The sequence below is a fragment of the Notolabrus celidotus genome, chromosome 18, assembly GCF_009762535.1.
Source record: "Notolabrus celidotus isolate fNotCel1 chromosome 18, fNotCel1.pri, whole genome shotgun sequence".
Taxonomy (NCBI): Eukaryota; Metazoa; Chordata; class Actinopteri; order Labriformes; family Labridae; genus Notolabrus; species Notolabrus celidotus.
The window spans coordinates 2182387-2197209 of NC_048289.1; the positions used below are offsets into that span (position 1 = coordinate 2182387).

General features: G+C 41.7%; 1 protein-coding gene across 1 annotated transcript in view; it reads right to left on the reverse strand.

The window, feature by feature from the left end:
- The window catches only part of cacna1g (calcium channel, voltage-dependent, T type, alpha 1G subunit), a 436435-nt gene that overhangs the window by 45574 nt on the left and 376038 nt on the right, over positions 1 to 14823 (reverse strand). The gene's annotated exons all lie outside the window — the stretch shown is intronic.

A 14823-nucleotide genomic window follows, 5' to 3' on the forward strand; every position in this document is an offset into this window, starting at 1 on the left:
TAGCTAAAAATCTTGTAGCACTGTGCATTGTGTACAGTACGTGAGGCAGACTGGTCTGCTGCAGACTGAGACATGTTCCTGAATCAGTACGACATCCGGGTAGTTTTGGCATACTGCAGATTTTGCTCTTGTTCACTACTACATACTTAATTTAGACCAAATCAGAAAATACTGTGGTTTCAACAGGTCTGCTAATGAGTAACACACTCACGCACATTTAAAGATGATCTGTTAAGGCTCGTGACATCACACCCTGTGACATACCTCTTGGCTGTTTGACAGTTTTTAATGTTTCTGCTGCATTGATAACCAGCTCCTTAAAAAGCTGCCTCAGTTTATCTTAACTCGTCTGACTTTTGAACAACTTTGATCAACATATCAATTCATCTTTCATTCCTCTGGCATCTTCATGGTGAGTGACAACTTCAGTCACGCTTTATAGATAAGTGGTGCCATTTTGTGTAACGAATATTGGAATATATTACTAAACCCTGAGTATAAAACAATCCACCTTCTATTCTTATATCCAGAGTGTGACATCTACGCGTGAAAGGATAAACATGCCTGTATACAAACCGCATTTAACACCAAATCAATATTTAATCATGTCTGATTAGTCTCTGAGACTGTTTCATCAGCGATGCCTTCACAGCTAAATATTCATTTTACTCCAATGTTGAACCAGACGGAGAAAGAGATGAAGAAGTGAGAGAGGGAGACAGTTTTACATCTCTTTCTTTTCTTTCTTTTTGGCAACATCACTGCACATCACACCTCTGCTTGCTCATTATAATACTGTGTTATAAAACACTCAAATCAGCCAAAATATTTTCCCTCTCCTTTTGTTTGACGGAACAATAAGCATGGAAAAGTGATTTAATTAGGGCTAATAAAAAGTACTGCATGAACCTGCAGTCATTCCTGAGCTGTTGCAACACCGATGACGTCGTTGTTTCTTTCAGCAGAACAGTCTCTGACATTTAAAAGGAGAGGGTCGTCTTTTTTTACAGGACACACTTTCAGGACAGGTAAATTAATGTCGTGCAAAAGCTTTGTTTCATTTTGTGTGACTATGACTACATTATCTGTGGACATGTACAGACCTTCAAATATCAAGATATAAGCTTGTGTCTAGAAATAAGAAATCCTGCCACGCCACAGACGAGCTCACAAGACCGCTACGTCTGAGACCTGGGTCATAATAAAGGAGACAGAAAACTGAGTCCAGGCAGCGGCGTGCACCGGTACAGATCTGATTAATAATGATTCTATGAATTGTTAGTCAGCAGAGTAATTAGTCTGATAATAAACTGTAGTATCAATGCGAACATGAAATCTGTTTCTGCTCCTGGTAATTAACACCTTCACATATTATTGACCTCTACATGTTGAGTCTTAATGTTCTTATTTGGTCATAACCTCGAGACCAGCTTTTTCATGGTGTAAACTGGGTTCAGGTGTTCGTCTGTTAACCCTCTTGTTATGTTTGTTTCTTAGGGACAGCAATAATGTTCCTGGGTCAGCTTGACCCGGGGCATATTTAATGATTCAAAAGTGTCAGAACCCAAAAAACCCCAATAAACATTTTTTAAATCTCATTATTAACTCCATTACTAACCATTTAAATCAATATTTAGTACATTGGTGTTCTTTAATTCTCACAGGTCATGGTTCAATGAGGATAACTCACTCATTTTTTTATGAAAATTCATGTTAAGACTTTTTTTTAATGTACATTGGAACGCCCTACATATAATTACAACAGTTTTACATGACATAGATTTTTGTTAATTTTATTTTGTATTTTATTTATTTATTTGTTTTTTTGAAGTGATGTTGATAAATGATTATATATGTTGCTTGCGCTAATTAAGCCAAGCAGAATAAGCTTCACACCGACAATATACTTTTAACATTTTTCTTTATATTTTCTAACTTTAAATGGGTTGAATTGACAAGCAAAATAACAGGAGAGTTACTATTACTTAATTACAGTCAAAACCGATGAGCCGAGGTCAGATAAAGAAGAGATTTAATGGCTCACAGCTGCATACGCTGCTGGTGTTTCAGTGTAAATTGTGACCCTGTTAACTGGTGACTGTTAGCCTAGTGCGCCTCTCACAAATGCTTTTAGCTTTTAATTAAACAAATATTTGATGAGTTTATTTTATATTACAATAAACAATAAACTAGGATGCATTCACCAGGACTTATTTCATGTTTCAACAGCTGTTGTAATCGCAACAATCACTGACACGTTCGGTTGAACATCAGCAGTTAGCACGGTCACTTTTAACACCAAAACACCAGTTGCTTGTAAACAGTCGTAATCCTGTCTGACTTCTGGAGAGCTCGAGTTTGAGGTGGAGGATCGATTCTGAGAACCAACCACAGAACAATCAGACACTTTGATGCTGCTTACAGTTTTAATTCAGTGTTTAAAGCTCGCTAACTCGTCTGGATGAACGGAGCTAAGCACCACTTCCATTACCATAATGCGCACGCATCTCTTCGATGACATAGGCTGTAAAGGGGTCCATAAGCTCAGGTTTCATACAGCCAGAATGAAACACAACCTTTGGAGTTGGACTTTAAAAAGTCTAAATACAGTAGCTGGATCCTGTGGACATCTTTTATATTTACTGATGGACTTTATTGACTTTACAGAGATCTAGCACCCCAGATGAAAGACCGCCTGAGGACCAACAGAGAAGAAAGAAGAGAAAACAGTGTTTAAAAAAGACTTTGTCCAAAAGCAACCCCAAGAGTCTTATCCTCTGTCTCCCTCATAGAGCACTCACCTTCACTCCTGCAGATGTGGGTTGATAACTCTCCTTTGGGATTGAGCATGCAAAGGGCAGCTGATGAGACCTTGGGATTGCTTTTGGTAGCAGAAACATAATCCATACATTTCCAAGGCAGGCATTTGTTGGGAAATACAGACACAGCTTGTGTGCATAGTTTGTGGACCGATGACTTGAGAACAGCACAGGTGTGGGGCTATGCTGTGGATGTGTGGGTGACTGTGGGCTGGGTTGGATTGGATGTGTAGAGAATGAGTCTTGGACACAGTGGACCTTCAGCTGTGTGAGTGTGGTGATCATGTGAGGTCTGTCCACGGTACGTTGTGAAGTGAAAAGAATGTTGTTTCAGCGTGAAACCCAAAACAACACGAGGACCTGCTATGACTTTGATTCGTAGGTGCAGTGGTCTCTACTTTCCCAGGTGACTGCGCGTCCTGTCTTTGGTCACTCTCTTAGAGTTTCATGGATGATTGGACTCTTGAGTTAAGAAATGTGGATTGAAATGGCTGAAGGAGTAGGAGACGTATGGACTAAAAGAGACTAAAAGTTTAGAGTCAGGATGATAAAATGAATGGCTGCGAAAGGAAGAGAAAGGAAGAGGGAGTAAAAGCAGCAAACGAGATGAGAATGAGTCAAATCTGGGTGTGGTTGTAGTTTAGTGGCATGCTGCTGCTGCTGCTTTTATGCCCCCATCCTTCATTGTGAATGGTTCAAGAGTAAACCTTGAGACTCAGTGTCTGCCAGGAACAATGTGTCATCCATCAGAGTCTTGGACTGGATGCCCAATTTTGAAATCCAGCAAACACTGAGTCTAAAACCAAAGACATTTGTCAAAATAAACAGTTACTGTAAAACAATCCAAATTAAGGTTTAACTGGAAATCCAGAGTGCTCTGCTGCCTTAAAGTTCAAACAGAGAGAGAGCCACAGAGAAAGAGACGATGAAAACAATAAAGAAGAAAAAGTAATTCAACTGGGGAAAAACAGAGAGGAGCAGCAGAGCAAAGTAAGGAGTCCAGAGGAAACAGAAAGGAGAAAGAAATCAGAAAACATGACATTCAAAATGACAAGGCATGATTACACAAGCACCCATCTGCACTCCAGCACACAAACACACATTGTGCTGGTTCACAGAGTAGACTGACACACCTCTTTCTGAGTCATACTTGAGCAGGATGGACCAATTAAAATGGGGGGACTGGAAGGTGAAGGCAAGCAATTTGACGGCGTGAGTGGAGGGCGGAGTCACAGGAATAACAGTGATGACACGGTACGGATCAATGGGAAGCTTTTAACAGCATAATGACAGCGTTAACCCTTCCTCCTTCAGTGGAATACACCTACCTTTGATTATTATCTCAGCAATAATATCATGAAAGTCCCTGACAGGTTCACTCAACAACAAAGAAGGAGCATCCCGGAGTCTAATTAAGAGTCTGAGTCATCCTGAGATAAATACTTTTTAACTATCAGGCTTAGTTTAGAATTTAGACCACACTTAACATGGTGTTCATTCTATTCTACAACATCGTCTCACCACTACCATCTCTCTCTCTCTTCACCTCCCTCTATCCCTCTCTCCAACACGGTCTCAGCAGAAGTCTAACATGAGTCTGGTCCTGCTGGAGGTTTCTGCCCGGTATAGGAAGTTTGTTAAAGGAAGTAGTATGGGAGGTAGAGCCTTCAGTTATCAGGCACCTCTCCTTTGGAATCCTCTACCAGCCAGGGCGAGGAGGACAACTGTTGTCATAGCCTAGCATTGGTGTTTCCATTTGGTTCCCACTTGAACGCCAAGCCATTCATTCACACAACTTCAAAACTTTACGAGTTCCATTCAAGCTCTTAGGTAAGCTGCTATAGGCTCAGACTGCTTTAGGCTTAGACTGCTGGGGGAACTGACACACTGGGATCCTGTCTTTTCATCTCTCTTCCTCTAGAACACTATGCTTTCAACAAGTAGGCCTGCTCCTCGTACCTAAAGTCTCTAAAAGTAGTATGGGAGGTAGAGCCTTCAGCTATCAGGCCCCTCTCCTTTGGAATCATCTAACAGTCAGGGTCCAGGAGGCAGACACCCTCTCTACTTTTAAGAGTAGGCTTCAAACTTTCCTAAAGCTTATAGTTAGAGCTGGATCAGGCTTGGACCAGCTCTTAGTTATGCTGCTATAGACTTAGACTGCTGGTGGAACTGACACACTGGGATCCTGTCTTTCCCTCTCTCTCCTCTGTCTGCCTGTCTCTTATTTTAACTCTTCCTGTCCCATTAAAGTTACTAACCATAGACCTTTCTGGAGTCCCTGAGCTCCCTTGTCTCGTAGGTTCCTCTGGATCTCTGCTGCTACAACTACTACTATCCGTCTCCACACTATCATCTCTCTCTCTCTTCATCTCCCTCTATCCCTCTCTCCAACACGGTCTCAGCAGATGTGTGTCTATCATGAGTCTGGTCCTGCTGGAGGTTTCTGCCTGTTAAAGGAAGTTTGTCCTTGCCACTGTAACTTGCTAAATGCTGCAAAGTGCTCTGCTCATGGTGGGACTGGATCTGATCCTGTCTTGATGTTGGGTCTTTGTTAATAATAGAACATAGAGTACGGTCTAGACCTGCTCTGTTTGGACAGAGTCTGAGGAGAACATTTGCTGAAATCTGGCGCTTTGTAAATAAAGATTGATTGATCCATCACGATACGTTATCTATTCTTATTTCTAACTTGGCTTCAGAAAGTGAGGATCTATGAAGAGAGCTCACACCTGTCCTGAGTGGGCGTCAATGAAACCCAAAGTGTCTGATTGGAGCGTCCAAACCAGCCGTTAGTGATGCATGCTGAGCAATGCAACACAACATGTGGTTTTGCTAACTTGACCAGAGGGAGTTGGCGAGGTGCTGGGAGTGTCCAGATTTTCTCACTCAGCAGAGCTTGCTAGCTTGTTATACAACATGCAGATAGAGCTGCATTAATAATATCTGTGTCCCTGAAGTGTTGCGTCTTGACTTGTGTTAACAATGAGGGCTGTCTTGTTTCCTTTTTTTTAGAAGTGCAGACGTAGGAGGTTGGAAAATACTCACCCGTCTATGACTGTCAGCTCTGACTGGCTGTGCTCTGGTCCCTAGCACACAGCTGATAGCAATGTGGTTTGTTTATGCAACGCTACAAGGGAATATATAACTAACTGTGTGTAAAGTGTGTAGCAATATCGAATGCTCGCATGTTGCTAGGACATGGTCGAATCAATGGATTTTACATGATTTTCTTTGACTGGCTTCGAGAAAGCTGGCCATCCAGAAGAAGTTTCAGGGGGGAGAACCTGTAAGAGACACGAGGCTCGTTTTAGAGAGAGCCTAAACTGAGGGGGGAGGGGGAGCTACTATGACTAAGATTTTACTTAAACTGTGAGTCATGAAAACTTCTCTTGTAAAATCCAAGAATACAGGAAAGGCTTGAAATGAGCATAGTTAGCGCAGTATAGCCTGTTTTAAAATACGTGTTTGTCATTTCGTGCAGGTTTATGCCATTCATCTGTCTAGTCTGGGTAAGCTAAGGATCCATAATTACCGTCACACTGCAGGACAACCCTTGAAACCTTAAAATAGAACAAATATTCTCTTAATTTACACAGATATAATCTTCAAAACCTGAGATCGTGTTTCCCTAATGCAGGGGTTCACAAAGTGAGGGTCAGGACCATAGACTGTATATGAAATGGATGTCATCTCGCTCATCTCAAAGTAAGGCTGCCATAAAAACTGCTCCCCCTAGTGGCTGGCTGCAGGATAGGTCAAAAACTCTGTCTGCGGTCAAACTTTAAAAAATAAATACACATGGTACGAATGTTTGTCACATCCGTATGCTGTGGTGATATGTAGTTAGTATTTGACTGTTTTGTGTTCAAGGCCTCTTTTATATGAAAAGTTTCTTTTTCGTTATCAGAGGTTAAAAACAGGGTTTTACTTCTGGGTTTGCTTTGATTGACAGCTGCTGTAGAGAGAAACTCAGTAGGACTTGGGACGGTACACTGTACGCCGAGCTTGTTACCGTGGAAACACACAAATTCCCTACTGCGCAGACTCTGGCTGCAGAAGATTTATAAGACGGCAACGCTTTGGAACGGAACAATTTGGCTTCAAAACCGTACAATGGGAAAAGGAGGAGCAACAAAGTCCATTATATATACAGATTATGCTCGGCACCCCCTGGGGGGTTGCGAGACACAAATGGGGGGTTGTGAGATGTCTTCCAGGATGTTTTTTTTCTAAAAGTTATCTAGAAATAGTACATTTTACTCATTATAGTAAAAAATATCGACAAAATAGTAACTAACCTTGAAACAAAACCTTGAAAATAGAAAATGTAATGAGTTTTCTGCCTTTCTTTTTTTCAGATGACTCCCAATTTTAGGGTTAGTGAACAGTTATTTATAAAAAGTATCAGTACAAGTAGGTTAACTCATAACGGCATAGGAAACACAGACATGCTCATATAAATAAATAGAATAAAGGTATAATTTATCTTATCTTATATAGTAAGGCTAATTTTCTGAAGAACAGCTAAATGAAGTCACATTAAATCACTTTGAGGGACATTGAGGGTCGCAAGTCTTTGGCACCTGTATATTGGGGGTCGTGAGTCTTTGGCCCCTTTATTTTGGGGGTCCCATGTCTTTGGCACCTTTATTTTGGAGGTCACAAGTCTTTGGCACCTATATTTTGGGGTTCACAAGTCTTTGGCATCTTTATTTTGGGGGTCACAAGTCTTTGGCATCTTTATTTTGGGGGTCACAAGTCTTTGGCCCCTTTATTTTGGGAGTATCAAGTCTTTGTCCCCTTTATTTTGGGGGTCACAAGTCTTTGGCATCTTTATTTTGGGAGTATCAAGTCTTGTCCCCTTTATTTTGGGGGTCACGAGTCTTTGGCCCCTTTATTTTGGGGGTCCCATGTCTTTGACAACTATATTTTGGAGGTCACAAGTCTTTGGCACCTATATTTTGGGGGTTGCGAGTCTTTGGCATCTTTATTTTGGGGGTATCAAGTCTTTGTCACCTTTATTTTGGGGGTATCAAGTCTTTGGCATCTTTATTTTGGGGGTATCAAGTCTTTGTCACCTTTATTTTGGGGGTATCAAGTCTTTGGCATCTTTATTTTGGGGGTCACAAGTCTTTGGCATCTTTATTTTGGGGGTCACAAGTCTTTGGCCCCTTTATTTTGGGGGTCCCATGTCTTTGACAACTATATTTTGGAGGTCACAAGTCTTTGGCATCTTTATTTTGGGGTTTGCAAGTCTTTGGCACCTGGGTGCTTACAGTAGTAAGGATATCAGAACTGCTAATCACTATCTAAGTTCAGGCTGTGTGCTGGATCAGGCTTGGACCAGCTCTTAGTTATGCTTCTATAGGCTAAGACTGCTGGGGGAACTGGCGCTGCCACACTGGTATCCTATCTCACCCCCTTCCCCCCAACCCCCTCATCACTTACTCTCCCTGTCCCATTAAAGTTACTAACCATAGACCTTTCTGGAGTCCCTGAGCTCCCTTGTCTTGTAGGTTCCTCTGAGCTGCCGTAGACGTCCTCCTGCTGTAGACGTTCCAGACTCCAGCTGAGACGGACGTGCTGGACTCCAGCGGCAACAGCTACTACTACTCGTCTCATCACTATCACCGCTCCCTCTCTCTTATTCTCCTCTATCCCTCTTTCCAGACCCAACACGGTCTCAGCAGATGTCTGTCTAACATGAGTCTGGTTCTGCTCGAGGTTTCTGCCTGTTAAAGGAAGTCTGTCCTCTCTGCTGTAACTAGCTAAATACTGCGAGGTGCAATGCTCATGGTGGATTAAGGTGGGGTCAGACTGAGTCTTATCCTGTCTTGGTGTTGGGTCTCTGTTCATAATTTAACATAGAGTGGTCTAGACCTGCTCTGTTTGTAAAAGAGTCTTGAGATAACATTTGTTGTGATTTGGAGCTATACAAATAAAGATTGATTGATTGAAGCTACAAACTGTGTGAGGAAACACTAACAGACCTATGGTGCTGTTTTTAGTATCCATCATGAAAACTGTGCCCCTTCTCCTTCTTTGCACCAAAGTTCCTGATTCCTGTCTGGATTCAGGACTTTAAATTGAAACCTCGTTCAAAACACATCTGGATGTCATTGGCATCAAGATCATCTGTTACTTCAGCTTCTGCCTGTTATTGGATGAATCACATAGGCATTCTGAAACCCTGACAAAGATCATCTTTTGGTTTGGCACGTACAACTCCTCCACTTGAGGAAAATATGTATAAAAATTGAAACTGCAGCTCTCGTCTCTTTCATCCCTTCATGGAGCGAAGCAGGGCAGCCCTACAGTATGAGTGTATCTGCCACTCTACTCTGTGCTGTTCGCTTCTTGACATTTCTGTAGATGAAATATTCAGAGAGAAAGTTCCCGACATGAATCATTCATGGAGAATGTTGTTGGGGCAATCTTTCCTCCCTCAAACGCCTTACAGCTTCCCAGTCTCACAAACTTTGTACAGTATGTTCTTTCACAGCAGGTGCAGCAATAATTGATGCGACAACATTGCTTTGGAAATTAATGAGCTTGGTTACTCATTCGGTTGATTTAGATTTTTGTTCTCAGGCATATCAACAATTCATCTCACCCTCTTTTTTATGTTTTCACTACTGATCCATCATCAGCCATTCATCCCTGACCAATCCTGGATGAAGTCATATATTTAATGTTTAGCTCTGCAGCTTTTCTTGACGCACTAAAGGCACAAAGTTTTTCTTTACTATCACACTGATGTCACTTCAGAGGGAAGGCTGATGAAAGCCTAAAAAAGACACCCCCTAACTGTTCCAGTAACATAGCCTCCAATGTACGTGCATTTCGACTGATGGACCCAGGGTTTAAATTTAGTTCAGGGGTAGATAATCTCCCCCCTGAAAAGCCCCTGCTAGGGTTAGTTTTTATGTGTTCTATCTTTTTTGTATGTGTGTCTACTTTTCAAAAGAAGAAGCTGTGATTCTCTTGATTTAGCAGCTTGTAACAGTAGTCTTCTCTCAGCCCACCGTGAATGCGTCTCTCCCGGTGTTACGGTTTTAAAAGTGACCCTGTAAACTGGAGACCTTTAGCTGAACGTGTCAGTGTTTGTGGAGTTTACACAGCTGTTGAAACACAGAGGGAGTTCCTGGGAATGCAAACTAGTTTAGTTTTTATGAAGATTTCAAAATATCCTCATCAGATATTTAATGATCGTCTAAAGACGTTTATGAGGGATGCATCCGGCTGAGAGTCTCCAGTTAACAGGGGCGCTGTTTAAACCAAAACACCGGTCGATCTCTGCCACGCCTTTTTGAGTTCAAAAGGATTTTAAAGCCGTGTTGAAACGTCTTTGCTACTCGCGCTTATCTCCTCTCACGTGTTGATTCAGTGAATCCATCTGTGATGAAATATAGCACCATCTAAAACAGACCAGCTGAGTCTCTTCATGCTAACAGGCTAACTGTTGTGTTGCTCATAATGATACCTGCCTGTCCGTCTGCTTCTATGGTGTCATCTGTGATGAATGGCATTCATCTTTGTTTTACTGCCCTCTACTGGTCTGGTGGTGTAGTGCATTTACGTTTTTTCTCTCCATACGTCACTGGCCTGATTAACACAATCTACCCGGGACTTCAGCCTCGGTCGAAATGCAGTCAGCAATGGGGGCACAGGAACCTTTTAGTTCCAGGTAAAGTAGTTCTGGAGGCTAAAGAGACCCTGGAACTCTTGGTCCAAATGCACCTTGTCACACTGATGTCACTTCAGAGAGCAGGCTCATGAAAGCCTTAAAAGACACCCCCTAACAGTTCCAGTAACATGGCCTCCAATGAAAATCCACCAAAGCTACGATGCACACAGCATGTACTGTAACTCCACTACCAACACCCCATGGCATGAAACTTTCGCAAACCCGAGCTGCAGATTCTTACCGAGGCTTCACACTCTTTGAGCTCGTCTCCTCCTCTTTCTCTCTCGCTCACTTGATCTATTATTCAGCCTCTCCCTGAAGATCTGGTGTTATTAATTACACCTCCACCACAGAGGGATAGGAGAGAGAAAGAGGAGCAATGTGAAACTTTGGCTCAGTTTATCTCTGTTTGTTCTGACCCAGATGTAGCCAGGGGATCGCACCGGCTGGCTCCAGTCCCTCTAAGTGTGTGTTTGTGTGTGTGTGTGTGTGTGTGTGAGCTATCACAAGCAACACAGCCATTCATGGAATATTAGGCTGCTTTGCATTTCCCCACGCTTCAGTGTTTCACGTGTATTTGTTTGTCCTCCTCTTGTTGTGTGTGTAGTACCAACAAAGATTAACACTCAAACAAGTTTGTTCCTCCACCTTGGAGCGATGAGGATTTATGCGTCGTCATGGGAACAGCAGACTCATCGTCAGACTTTTTGATGTCCGTTATCAGCAGGGATGAAAAACTATCTCTGTGCATGCGGTGAAACCAGTTCATAACCTGAAAGAGAAGCTTAAACCGTCGCTCTGTAGTTTACTCACTCTAAGACCGGCTGATCTGTGGAACAAAGACTGAGTATTTGTCGTAGCTTAGTCTCAGATTAACATATTTTTTGACGTGCTTAAAAAAGGGTCAAAAGGTTATGAACATATTAAAGTTAAAGCAGTCTGTGTTTGGTTTCATTTCAGTTTAAAAAGTTTAAAAATGAAATCTAAACTTTTAATTGTTCAAAATATGCTCAGATTGTTGAACAAAATATTCTTTTATACCTTTCAAACCTCATTAGCATACATCATTGAGTGTTTTCAGTGAGTTGATGAGGCAATATTTGGAGTTTTCACCACTTTAAGTGCTTTAACATTGTGTGATTGTTTTAAACAACCCTGTTCCTGTTCTCAGGATATTTAGGCAAAGTGCAAAAATTATCAAAGTAACATGATTATCCCGATTATTATGCTTTCAATGAACTAAAGTTACCCCTCTAGAACACTACACTCTCAACATGCAGGCCTGCTCATCGTACCTAAAGTCTCTAAAAGTAGTATGGGAGGTAGAACCTTCAGTTATCAGGCCCCTCTCCTTTGGAATCCTCTACCAGTCAGGATCTGGGAGGCAGACACCCTCTCTACTTTTAAGAGTAGGCTTCAAACTTTCCTTTTTGATGAAGCTTATAGTTAGAACTGGATCAGGCTTAGACCAGCTCTTAGCTATGCTGCTATAGGCTTAGACTGACACACTGGGATCATGTCTTTCCCTCTCTCTCCTCTACTTTAACTCACCCTGTCCCATTAAAGTTACTAACCATAGACCTTTCTGGAGTCCCTTGTCTCTTGATGTTCCAGACTCCAGCTGATACGGACGTGCTGGACTCCAGCAGCAACAGCTACTACTACTTGTCTCATCACTATCACCGCTCCCTCTCTCTCTTATTCTCCTCTATCCCTCTTTCCAGACCCAACACGGTCTCAGCAGATGTGTGTCTGACATGAGTCTGGTCCTGCTCGAGGTTTCTGCCTGTTAGAGGAAGTTTGTCCTCTCCGCTGTAACTAGCTAAATACTGCAAGGTGCAATGCTCATGGTGGATTAAGGTGGGGTCAGACTGAGTCTTATCCTGTCTTGGTGTTGGGTCTCTGTTCATAATTTGACATAGAGTGGTCTAGATATCAAAAATATCAACAATAGGCTAAATGAGACACTATTTTTACGGGAAACAGGAAAATAATGTAAAATTAGACATTGAGCACACCCATGGTTTGAATGGAATGATCCACGTTTCATATGCAAATATTCAACTATGAGATTGGCAGTCGACTAAGACTTGTTAGAACCAATCGTCCAATATTTGACTATTTGGGGTCACCCCTACTTTTTACTTTTACTTTCAGTACATTTTTAAACGGGTACTTTTACTTGTACTTAAGTAGAATATCATCAAAGGCACAGTACTTGTGCTTGAGTAAAATATTTCAGTACTCTTGACACCTCTGCCGGAAACCACATACACACCAATTCAAAGAAGACGATCTTTACAGCAGAAATAAACATGTTTACAGCCTGGTTCAAAAGACGAGTGTAGTGTGGATAGCTCATTTCTCAGTCGGCACACACTGTAGGGGAGAGTGGGGTAAGATGAGCCAATTTTTACTTATGTTGCTCTCTAGGCTAGAAATAAATAGACAGAAGTACACTTAAAACATATAATATATTTCAGGATGTTTCCTATCAATTGCAATTGTAAAAATGCTTCTAGTACAAAGAACCCTGAAAATATGACTTCCCAAAAAAAAGTGTAACTGTGGCTCAGCTTGCCCCAGGTTAGGGGTAAGTTGATCCAAGTCAGTGGGTAAGTTGAGCCATCATGAGGTAAATTGACCTTCTGATTTTTTTAGTTTAAACCTGAGCCATCTCGACCTAAAACAATATAATTCATACTATCAAGATATAAGTTAGCCTTTGCAGACTTTCAGAATCATGTAATTTCATGCACACCCTACCTGCTAAACCCTTTTCGTTCCAGTTATTGGGTACAGGAATGTTGTTCCTCTCTGCTAGTTCTAATGCCAGTTCACAGCATTTCTTTGGAGTAAGGCCGTGGAACTGCTCAGCTAGCTTTTTTATGTGGTCTGCTAGATCCTTCTCCACCTCCTTTGTGAAGACCCTCTTTGCTTCTGCTGTTCCACTGTACCCTACTGATTTTACTTCCTTTACCTCCTTCTTTTTTATGTATCTCCACAGGGTTGACCTGTCAACATTTCTGTCTTTAGCCACTGATCTGATGGATTTTCCACCCTTGACATCAGCTGCTGCTCTCTCCATCTCTTCAAGGGGTGTTGAGCCCCAGTTGGTCTTTCTTTTGTAGCTCCTTGGCATGATAGATTTTCTAAAATGTTTAAAACCAAATCAGGTGTGTCATTCTACACTGAAATACAGTTTTATGCTTCAGAGACTTTACTTAACTTCAGTGCATGGTGGCGAGGTAAATTGAACCAGTGGCTCAATTTACCCCACAGCATATGGCTCATTTTGCCCCATAGACGCCATTTTGGAAAAAACAGCCTAGCTAAGTCATTTGGGCTGATCTTTAGCTAAATGCTTCACTTGGTTTTATACGTTAGCAAATCACCAACATGCATAATATGCATTTTTAGACCTATATACATTTGCTTTGAAATAATATTCATTATAGCTGACATGCAGAAAATTTACTTCGACTAGTAAAAACATGTTTTTTGTGAAAAAAAATACCAACCAATTGTCCCATGTGCTTCTCTTGAACAGTGCCAGGTACAAATGATGGGTGCTTCCTGAATTTATGGTCACATGACAACAAATGTACACAGTTGCCTAGAAACAAGGGGTGGGTCAACTTACCCACTGGCTCATCTTACCCCACTCTCCCCTACGGGGGTGAATTTTTTCATAACACTGTAATTTCGAAGATATTAAGATTACGAGTTTTCCTTTATGAAAGGCACAGCTGACTTGATTGACAGGTGAGAACTCTGTAGCTGTTGGCGAGGAGGCTCAAAGCCCGCCTCTTTACCTCACACTAGCTCGACAGAAGTTATGTTGACTTCAACATTTCCAATATGGCTCCCGCCAACGATCGGCTTCAAAACAGCGCTTCAGAAATAGATGTGGGTGACGTCACTGATACTACGTTCATTATTTATACAGACTATGAATGAAACGGGTTAATCACAACACCCCTACTTGCAAGGGATTCATAGAAAAAGACTGATAGTTAGCGATGTATGATGCAAAAGTGTTGACATAGCTACACATACTGTATCTTGAAATGCACTCAGCATGTTTATTTGATCTGAAGGACAAACGCAGTGTTATAGTAAGGTGAGAAAGACAGCATATATGATTATCCACCTTAAAGTTTGTGCTACAGTGGAGGTAACTGTCTGTATGACGTGTTTTAGTTAAGATGTTGAAGCTCTGAGTGTAAAAGCAGCAGTAAGGAGCAGTCGTTGAACTCTGCGTGGGAGGCTGATTTATGGAGAGCCACAGGAATCACTACAGGTCCGGCATGAACC